The 10,908-nt window shown below is 44.9% G+C and overlaps 1 protein-coding gene across 1 annotated transcript in view; it reads left to right on the forward strand.

Moving 5' to 3' along the window:
- The window catches only part of arhgap5 (Rho GTPase activating protein 5), a gene marked incomplete at its 3' end in the record, with an annotated part of 57,634 nt that overhangs the window by 24,511 nt on the left and 22,215 nt on the right, over positions 1 to 10,908 (forward strand). The gene's annotated exons all lie outside the window — the stretch shown is intronic.

Raw genomic sequence — 10,908 nt, forward strand, 5'->3', positions numbered from 1 at the left:
TTGCTGTTGCTGTTGCTGTTGCTGTTGCTGTTGCTGTTGCGTGACCTTTGACCTGCACAGATCCTGAATGAAAGGCTTGGCTAACGTCGGACTTCCCCGTTCCGCCTCGGAAACTGTGGTGCAGTCAGCCTAAGTGTGACTTTGTCCCTTCTGACCACTGACTGAATATTTAAAAAGAGAAACGCTCAATGTTGCATGAGCGTGTTGCATAATGTATTCACTCACGGTCCGTCTCGCTGAACGACGCCGCCTCGTTCCAGAACACCTCGGAGTCACTCTGGATGAGATTTTTCCAGTGTGACGTTCTGCTGTCGGTGTGGTGGTGACCAGTCTCTGACTTTAACGTAACTCGTCTCTGAGTTGTGGCTCTTTGGTTGTAATTAAAACCCTTCAGCCGTCAGCGTAGAAACCTCTTCCCTCCCCTCCAGCATATTGTGTGTCGTGTCTCCCCCCTCCAGCATATTGTGTGTCGTGTCCCTCCCCTCCAGCATATTGTGTGTCGTGTCCCTCCCCTCCAGCATATTGTGTGTCGTGTCTCCCCCCTCCAGCATATTGTGTGTCGTGTCCCTCCCCTCCAGCATATTGTGTGTCGTGTCCCTCCCCTCCAGCATATTGTGTGTCGTGTCCCTCCCCTCCAGCATATTGTGTGTCGTGTCTCCCCCCTCCAGCATATTGTGTGTCGTGTCCCTCCCCTCCAGCATATTGTGTGTCGTGTCTCCCCCCTCCAGCATATTGTGTGTCGTGTCCCTCCCCTCCAGCATATTGTGTGTCGTGTCCCTCCCCTCCTGCATATTGTGTGTCGTGTCCCTCCCCTCCAGCATATTGTGCGTCGTGTCCCTCCTCTGGATGTTTCCCACATAAAGAAGAAATCACCGTGATGTGATTCATTGAAGTCAGTCAAGCTGCATGAGACGACTGTAAATAATCATGTCTGCACACTGTACCTACACACTCCGACCCGGAGCCGGGGCGGTTGCTCTATCGCATGTCGTGTAATGACCTCGAGCGATTGCGCAATACGCGATGGCGGAACAATAACACGTTCAAAACACACACATGAACGGAGCTTCAGCGTTGTGGCATTGATGTTCCCTAAAACAAGAGAGGGAGGGGAACCTGGAATACCGTGGCTCAGAGAGGAGAACCTGGAGGGGAACGTTGCAACGGGAGCTTCAAGTCTTGTTAGCATCTATTAGCCTCTATTAGCATGTTACGTTAGCATCTGCTGTTGTGGTTTTTCATTTTCCACCAACAAAACTACACGTGAAGGAAACACTTTGTTCCATGCATTGCTGGTGGCAGGTTGATGGTTACAGGTTGCTGGTTGAGGGTTGCTGGTGGCAGGTTGATGGTTACAGGTTGCTGGTTGCAGGTTGCAGGTTGCTAGTTGAAGATTGCTGGTGACTGGTTACTGGTTGAAGGTTGCTGGTTGCTGGTTGCAGGTTGCAGGTTGCTAGTTGAAGATTGCTGGTGACTGGTTACTGGTTGAAGGTTGAAGGTTGCTGGTTGCTGGTTGCAGGTTGCAGCAGCTACGATCACCTCAAATATCTGACACGGTCTAGTATTGATCGCAGGCTTACGAGCACCACCATGGCCGTCCCGTGGCCGCACACGACGCAACGTTCCACCACTGATTAAAACCACCACCACAGATTTTACTAACGATATTCCCCTGATCCAATCTTTCATCTCCGTTGACCAGGAATCACACAGTGTGTTTGATTGTAGGTGTGACTAGAATAACTGAGCGTCTCCTTATAGTTCCCTGCGGAACACCGGATCATGAATCAATTGTGTTTAAATCTTCATTATCATTTGTCTGTTTTTTATCCCCAGTAAACAATTTGATTTCCCCATGGAGACGAATAAAGTACAATTCTTCTTCTGAGTTGAAAGAGAGGTAAAAGTGTAAATTGCATAAATATATTTGAACAGATTTGATTGGATTTTTTGATTAATTGAAAGAAATTCATTAGTTTGAGTCACTGGTTCTCGGCCCCAGGATTGATCAACGAGCAATAAAACATAAAACATTTACTGTGATTTACACATAATAAGTGTTTGACATATTCTTTGGCAAATCTTTCGGTTTTTGAAGTCTTATTTAGGAGAAGTTAATTTAATCCAATAATGTTCTTAAACCACTTAAATGATCAACATGGACATGAACTTCAAGTGTGATTGTTCATAAACAGACTGAATCTTCTCTTTTCATTACATATCTGATTGGTTTTTAGTTTAAAATACTCCAAAGAAGTAGGCAAATACTATTTTATCTCATTTTTTTTTAGTCATTCTTGATAACATATTGAGTATATCTTGGTGCTTGTCAGTTGTTCCAGATTTAAAAAAAAGGCTGTTGGAAACTTTGACAAACGTGTTTCAAACATTTCAGTGGTAAAATGACGATGAGTCAAGGAAACAATCGCCAATGAAGAAAATAAACACTTACCGTCCAAATGAATGGAGTAACGTTATGAGGGTCCGAGTTCAGATCCCTGAGGAACACCACATGGTACAATCACCAGATTTCAAGCATCATCTCTCGTAATGGTGATGAATGTTGACACATTTCTCCATGTCTATCAGTTTGATGCAATATTGGCGACTCTATACTCAACAGTCATAATAAACTATGTTATTATTATATTTCCTTGAGTTGTTTTGAGCTGATTGCAGCATGAAAACAGATTCTGGTGTGAGTCCCCCTTTTTCTGTGAATAAACTCAACATCTGTTCGTTGTGGCGTTTCAGTGGAGACAAAACAAGCAGTATCTCACGCTCCACTTCTCATTTCTTTCTTAAATTCCTTCCATTTCTCAAGCCCAAACAATTTAAATGAGTCGAGGAAATAACCTTTAGTTGCAGCCGCACTATGTGCGGCAGTCTGTCGCTGCACTTCGCTGCCTGTTTGTGTTCGAGCCGTTAATTCCTGTCCTAAAAAAAAAAAATCTCTCCAGAATATGTTTTGATATTCAGCTGGATCTCCACGAGAGCTGCGGGTGGCTGCCAACCAAATTTAGCATTAATCCCAGCGACGTGTGTGTGTGTGTGTGTGTGTGTGTGTGTGTGTGTGTGTGTGTGATTTCCAGTGCGGTGAAACCCTCTAAGTCCAGCCGGTCTGTTTGGTGGATTTAACAGCTTTCCCGCCCTCCTCCCTTCTTTTTTCCCAAATATCATTTCTCTCCAGACACCAGAGGAACACATTTTATTTTTATATTTTTTATGCACCTGCTGTTTTTGTCAGGCGTTTCATAAGCAGGCGTTTCAGTGGCTTGTGGGACCTGATTAGACCTCTCAGGTAGTTTTGCTGTTTGAGGCCTGGGGCTTTGTTATCTTCTGCCTGCTGGCCTGGTGAGACGTCTCAGGCTTAAATCTGCCTGTTTGACGTGTTTGAGTTTTTTTACGGAGTCATCTTGAGAATACTTGTGGGTGTTTGGAAAAAATAAAACGGGTGCAGCCGTCTCTCATCCGCAGGTTTGTTGATTTTTAACATCTTCAATCTGCTGCTTTATCTTCTATCTGCGATCGATGCATCACTACTTTATTGTGTTATTGCTGACGGGTATTGCTTGTCATGTTAACAAAGTTCAAGGACAAATTTTAATCGTGGTTCTTCCTTTGAAAAAATACTCACCAGAGCAGATTTACTTTATCTGCTTCTAATGTGTCACTAAACATCTGCTCAGGGTTTCACTCTGTAAACTACATGGATTTCAGTGTATGTGTCTCCTTTTCAGAACAGAACACAACAGTCACAGTAGAAATGCCCAGTAGGAGGAACTTAAACTAAACTAACCCAGGACAAGGGCTGGACGAGTTGGCCTAAAAAAAATCTGTGATCTTTTTAAAGAAAAATTTAAGTGTTGATTGGGTTTTCGATTTGTTTTTGCACTTAAAATGACTGCAGACATCAGATATGTTGTCAGAAGTGCAACTTTATTACTGTAATTGTGATCAGAGTTAAAATTGCATTTAACAATCCCAAAATAAAAAGTATACAAGGTGTTAGCAGTCAACAAATTCAAGCTTTCACCAGGTTAAACCAAAGTGCAACAGCAGCTACAGAACCACGAGGAACGGTACGGAACGGTACGGTACGGAACGGTACGGAACGGTACGGAACGGAATGTAAAAACTGTGTCTGGGGAAAAACAACTGGAATTTGCAAAATAAAAATAGTTTTACCAACCAAATTCGATAAATGGATGAAACAGATTTTTTTCCCAGGACTGAGTCAAGACCAAGACTGTCAGGGGCGTTCTTAAAGCTGAAACCTTCAGCATCAGCGACAACGCTAATGCTGAAGCTGCAACACAAATATAAACGACAGGATTGAAAACTAATAAACTTTTGTGAACCTTCAGCAAGAATCAAATACATTAGTCAGTAAATAAATAAAAATGTTTGAGTGCAACTCGTTTTTCGTTTCTGGATCCTCCTTTTATCAGAAATCTGCTATTTCAAGTATTGAAGCTCACAAGACATCACAGTCTGTTGGAGGAAGTCACTGAAGGAATTTCCTGTCGGTCCTCGGGCCAGCGTTGCCCTCTCCAACATGGTGGACGCCTGAACGTGCTGCAGCTCTGTGTACATGTCTGCGGTCAAAGTGGGCGGGGCCTTTAAGGTGCCGCAACCGCAGGTAATGAGCAGCCAGAGAGGTGATAAAAGCTGTTTGTGGTTTCACAGCAGAAACTGTGTGTGTGTGTGTGTGTGTGTGTGTGTGTGTGTGTGTGTGTGTGTGTGTGTGTGTGTGTGTGTGTGTGTGTGTGTGTGTGTGTGTGTGTGTGTGTGTGTGTGTGTGTGTGTGTGTGTGTGTGTGTGTGTGTGTGTGTGTGTGTGTGTGTGTGTGTGTGTGTGTGTGTGTGTGTGAGGCTGTAAATGTGACTCAGTGTGTGAAGATGTGAAGCTGCGACGTCTTTTATGTGTGATGAGGCTGAGTCATGTGGCCCGTCCCGGCTTTCACGGCAGCGACTCCACTCTTCTGCTAATTAACTCCAGTTTTCTGTCGACAAACTCTTAACGAATCCCTGAGATAAAAGCTGAAATTAAATGAAATAAGGATGATGTTTGCTCCGCTCCGGCGGCTGCTCCTGTTTCCCCTCCTCCAGATCTGCTTGTTATCACATTCAGTGTGTTCTAGTTGCTGCTTTCTAATAATTCCAGCACCGAGAGGCTTCCCGGGGGCCTCGCAAACCCATAAAGCTTTATAGATTTAAAGAAAATGAAGCGAGGGCTTCGAGGTTTGGATGAAAGCCCGACGCCTCCTGTCAGTGCTGTCCGGAGCGAGACCGACCGCCATGTTTTCTCTGGACTTCCTGTCATCCAGAGCAACGTCTTTTTGTCTCCTTCCCCCGAAAGCAACAGCTCCGACTCGGCTTTCATTAAAGAAGAAGGAAATAAAACCCACACCGTCCTTGACACCATGAGCGTCCTGAACTCCTTGGATGAAAGCGAGTTGGTTAATTACAGTGCGAGAGGCGGCGGCGGCGGCGGCGGCGGCTGCCGTATGTTAGGAAACAGTCTCCACAGTAACCCACGCTTCTCTCAGCTTCTCTCAGCTTCTGTGTCTGAAGCTTTGGAGGACATTTTTACCCGTCAGTCGGTGTTTGGATATGGAGGACAGCCAGCAGCTCAAACGTCCCTCTGTGGGACTTAATGAAAGCAAAGAAGCAGCATGGAGGGAAACGACAGAAGAGCTGAAGACGACACGTTTCCCACGACCACAAATGTCACGCCTGCAACTGTATTCCACCTTTAGACAGCTGCTACACGCCTGCAACTGTATTCCACCTTTAGACAGCTGCTATCAGGAGAATACTGGTAATCTGATTGAAGATAGAAAAGGGAACATTTCCACCTTTAAACAGGTGCAAACCCAAGAAACAGTTTTTCTTTGAGTCTCCTCGTTTCCACTTTACCTCCACTTATTACTGTTTGTTCATCACGTACCTGGATGGAGTGGCGCAGTGCGGCAGCGGTTCAGCTTTTTAAAAGAACCAATAATACGGGCAACGCAGAAAATAAGAAGTATTTGAAGCTCTGAACAGTCGGGACACGAGAGGAAAAAGTATTCGTAAAAAAATAAAAACCAATAAAGACCTCTGGGTAATATCACAGCAGGAGAAACAACAACCAACTAAACAGACCAACCACCAACAAACTGTCCAAACCTAATGAACATATTAACTAATACATGAACTAATACGTGTTCTCCATTTAACCAACTAATTAACCAATTTACACCAACATCAGTCCCGTCAGTCAATCCAACCAACCAACCAACCAACCAACCAACCAACGAACCAACCAGTGAAATAACCTTTTAATCCAACTAACCTACCTGTTGTTTGGAGCCTCGTTAAAGATGGATTTCTGTCACCGCTTGGGGCAGACAGTAGTTTATGTATCTAACCAACCAACCATTATGCATCTACAGATCAGCTGTTACACAAACTAATGAGGGCAAAAAGCACAAAATTCAAAGTCTAATTTCTAAAAGGCTGATCTTAGGAGGTCACGTAACAGAAGTCTCACTTCATGCAGCTCAGTGTTTTGTTACAGCTGGTAGATTGACCAGAGTGACCGTAGGTCCCAGAGGGTAAGCACAGTTATTTAACATAAAGAATTCCAGGTATTTTATGAGCTTCAATTCTTTTCATTCTCTGTCCTGTTTTGCACGAGCTGTCGGACACAACCAGTAACTGGATGAATGGATGAATGGATGAATGGATGAATGGATGAATGGATGAATGGAAAGTGTTTGATTGAACCAAATCGTTCCCCATCAGTTTGGACTCGTCACCTCAAATCACATTGTAGATCTTCATGTAAAGAAAACGGCTTCTTTTCATTACCTGAGCCTGAAAGCAAAGGTGTGTGTGTGTGTGTGTGTGTGTGTGTGTGTGTGTGTGTGTGTGTGTGTGTGTGTGTGTGTGTGTGTGTGTGTGTGTGTGTGTGTGTGTGTGTGTGTGTGTGTGTGTGTGTGTGTGTGTGTGTGTGTGTGTGTGTGTGTGTGTGTGTGTGTGTGTGTGTGTGTGTGTGTGTGTGTGTGTGTGTGTCTTTTGAGCCCATAGAAGGTCCTGACCTCACATTTCTCCGACACCCAGCAGTGGAGCTTTCAGACGGCCGACAGTTCAGGGGCTGAGCACAAATCTGCGCTGTGTATTTTCACCGTTAAGCTCTCGGCTGTTATCCTGAACGACGTACAAGCCGGCCCGCCAGCAAGAAGTTCAACTGGCGCTCGCGTTCAATAGCAGCGAGGTCGAGAGGTCGGAGCCGCGGGGAGCCGATAATACGCACGGAATGAAAGCCGGGAAGATCGGAAAGGGAAGAAGGTGAAAGAAAATGGTGCGGTTAAAGAAGGATGGAGATGAATAGTCAGCACAGAGAACATGAGGCACTTCGAGAGTTTTTCTGGCCCATGCTTTCTCCCCGAGTCAGAGAGACGGCAGCCGCAGTGAGCCGGATGTCCTCCGGGGGCAGTCTCAGGTGGCCGTCGTCAGTTCGGTGGGTTCAGGGGACGTCCTGTGGACAGAAGGTCACTTCCTCCTACCGTCCAGGAGAGCCACCGAGACACAGGCTAATGTGATTTGTCCTCACGGGCCAGTTGGCAGTGTGCGGGGAGGGGAGCGGGGGAGGGGGGGGGGGGGGGGGGGGGGGACGAGGACGAGGACGAGGACGGAGTCACGCTCCGAAGGATTTCTATAGAATTCCCCCCAAACTACAGCTGCTGCTCCGTTCAGTCCAGCAACCACCTTTTTTCAAACTGACTTCATTCAATTCTGAATTAATAAACCTCCCGTCTTTAAACAGTCTGAGGTGCTTTAAGAGTTTCTCAGGTACATTGAAGAGACGTTCTGAGGGGATTTTAGGAGCGAGTTGAAGATGGAGTGCTCAAACCTTCAGTTGGCTCACTGAACAACGGCGACGATGTAAAAAACTAAACCAATATATAAACAACTACAGTGTAAAGATGCAACCATGAATATGAGTAAACAGCAAGAAAGTACATAGAAATATGAAACAGTGAATACCTTGGCATTCAATTGGAATACTGAGTTTATGATCTATCTAACCATATAAACAGGGAAGTAAAAAGGTAAAAATAAAGTAGGTAAAAGCTAAAGTGACTAAATCGTAACACTTGTGAATCACTTCAGATTCTCTTCGTCCAAAATGGTGAGAAAAGCTTGAAAGGATCATTTGAGACAGGAAGACGTGATTATTTCACTTTTGGCTGTAAATCCATCAGAGTATAAAACCAGCTGCGATCTTTCTACTTTCATCTGAATCCTAAAACCATTTGACTAATATATGCCACAGCAGTGAATAATTAACGGTGATGTCGGCACTAATGTAAATCCTGCACGTTCTCCACGTCGACCCGGTTTCCTTTCAGCTGGCTGCTGAGCGAGCTGTTCTACAAATGGCACCTTATTACATGAAAGAACTCCACCGGCTCCTCGTCGGCCCAAAACTCGCTGATGTCTTGGCATTTAAAAGAGAAAAAGACACACGTGCTTCAGGCACTAGTCTGCACCAGTTTCCATCTGGTGTGGGTCAACTTGTGTTTCAGTTGCTCGTGGTGTGGAAGCGTCAGGACGGACGCCGGAGCCTCGGCAGCTCCTTTCAGCCAGAATCTGGGCCTGAAGCCAGAGCGTCAAGAAGCACAACAAGGTCAAATCTTTTTGATTTAGTCGAGTCTGCTCACATTCAAAAATACCCCCCCCGAAACAGGCGGGCGGCTCGGGAGGATGAAGGCCTGAGAGGATGAAGGCCTGAGAGGATGAAGGCCTGAGAGGAGCGGCAGGTGGGAGAAGAATCAGAGGCTTTGAGCTGACGGACACACGGCTCCTCCACACCCAACTCCATTAGAGAAGTTTTATCAAATGTTTCCTGCTCCCCTGAGACATGAAATGGTATTTGGAGGGAGAGGGAGAGGGAGGGATGGAGGGAGGGAGGGAGGGAGGGAGGGAGAGAGAGAGAGAGAGATGATTAAATGGCTTTTTGATGTTGATGCATTTGGAAGTCCCATTGGTTGTTATCGTCCTCGGCACTTAGTATAATGCGAACAGGGACGGTTGGAGGAGCAGTTTTCTATTCTCCCCATTTCTAAAGAAGTTCTAGCAGCGATTTGACTTCACATAACAAGTCTAAAACAACATTTGCCGGGAGAAGAATTGCACTTTGATCAGTTTCTTCCATTGGCCGTGTATTTTCATCTTTTCTTCTGGTTGTTCTGTGATTTGTCGAGCAAACTCCAGCGGCTCGCAGCGAGATGCATTTAACTTCTTCTGTTCTAAATAAGACGTTTAAAACAAATAAACCAATCAATTTCACATCTGTTATATTAATATAGTTACAACTGCAACACATTTACACTTTACGACCACTAAACACTGTTCAGTCATCTGGAACCAAGCCAGCTTCAAACAAGACGTGATTATTACCATTAACACACCTTCCTTTTTTTATTTTGAATGTGGAAACTTTATTATCCCTGGATTTAAAAACTAACATGAGACTGAATGTTTCACAGTAAGTTTACATGATTGGCTCAGAACAGGACCGACTGGAGATATGAAATACACTAAACACATTTTGAGCAATGTTTTCTTGTAAGAAAGGTTAACGGTGTCCGAGTAAATAGGAAAGGTATTGCTTTAAATATAAAGGCAGATTGTTCATTGTCTTTCTCGAACCAGAAAGCAAACTAACATTTCTCTGTACGTCTCTCGTAATGCCGAGTTACTAGTTTAATGTTATTCTGAAGCTGTGGCAGTGAAGACGCAACGCAACCTGGAGGTAAAAAGTGTCTCTAAACACACAGACGTTTCTCAAAATGAGTAAATGTTTTGCATTTCTGTTGGTGTATTTCAGTGGAAAATGACCATCAGAGGCCCTTCAGGGCCGACATGTTCGGGGATCTCTCTGAATGTAACTGCTGATTTGTTCCAGCTGCTTTTATTCTGGGAACCCACTGTGGGTTCAGTCTTCAACTTCCAGTCTGAGCCCTGCTGGAGAATTATTCAGCAGCCGTGTCAAGCAGGCTTCATATAAAGCTGATTATTGGCTATTCTCAGCCTGCTTTGAAGTCAGATCTCCACTCCTGACTCTGCGGCAGTGCGGAGGGATTTTCACTGGAGTCAGATAGATTTTATAAAAATCATTCTTACTTTTCTTTTCTTTCCTCTTTGAGATTGTAGTCACTGAGAGGATCTGGGAGACGGACATAGAAGATCACCACTGACAGCAGATGAGGTCTTTAATCCACTGTGTTGGTCTCCCGGCTTCCCGTCACTCATTCCCTCCTCTCCCCTCCATCGCCTGCAGTTCCACAGCTGCAGAGCAGAAGTCGGCCGGAGCCCGAGTCGGGAATTGATCGCCGGCTGGATTGCACCTTGTTCTGTACGCGCTGCTGTAATTGTTTCTGTGTTGCTGCACTGACGTCATGTCCAATGGAAACACACCAGCTGAGCTGCAGCGGTTCGATGGTCTGACCCACTGGTGTCTGTGGTTCCTGCGTCGATCTCTGGAAGAAACACTGGAAACTCCTGAACACTTCATGCCTGAAACAATCAGAGAAGTAAATATTTTCTCTTCACAGCTCAGGATCCAAATACACAATCTCTATCAAAGGTTATTGATTTTGTGGAAATCAGCTGATTGACTTATTGTTCTCACTCGATTGTTGACATCGAGAACAAATTAGCTTTAGCTAGATTACTGGACGTCCTCTCTGATACCTTATTCGCCTGAATATTACCAGGAAATAATAAACACTGGTGGAAGCACCAAAACAACAATAAACACATCCAGAACATCGTCCGATCAATCCAATAGTCCGACCATCTGATCATCACCAAGCAAACAGCCAAGCACCAATTAAGAAATGAATAGTCTCTA

The sequence above is a fragment of the Lipophrys pholis genome (genome assembly GCF_963383615.2).
Source record: "Lipophrys pholis genome assembly, chromosome: 14".
Taxonomy (NCBI): Eukaryota; Metazoa; Chordata; class Actinopteri; order Blenniiformes; family Blenniidae; genus Lipophrys; species Lipophrys pholis.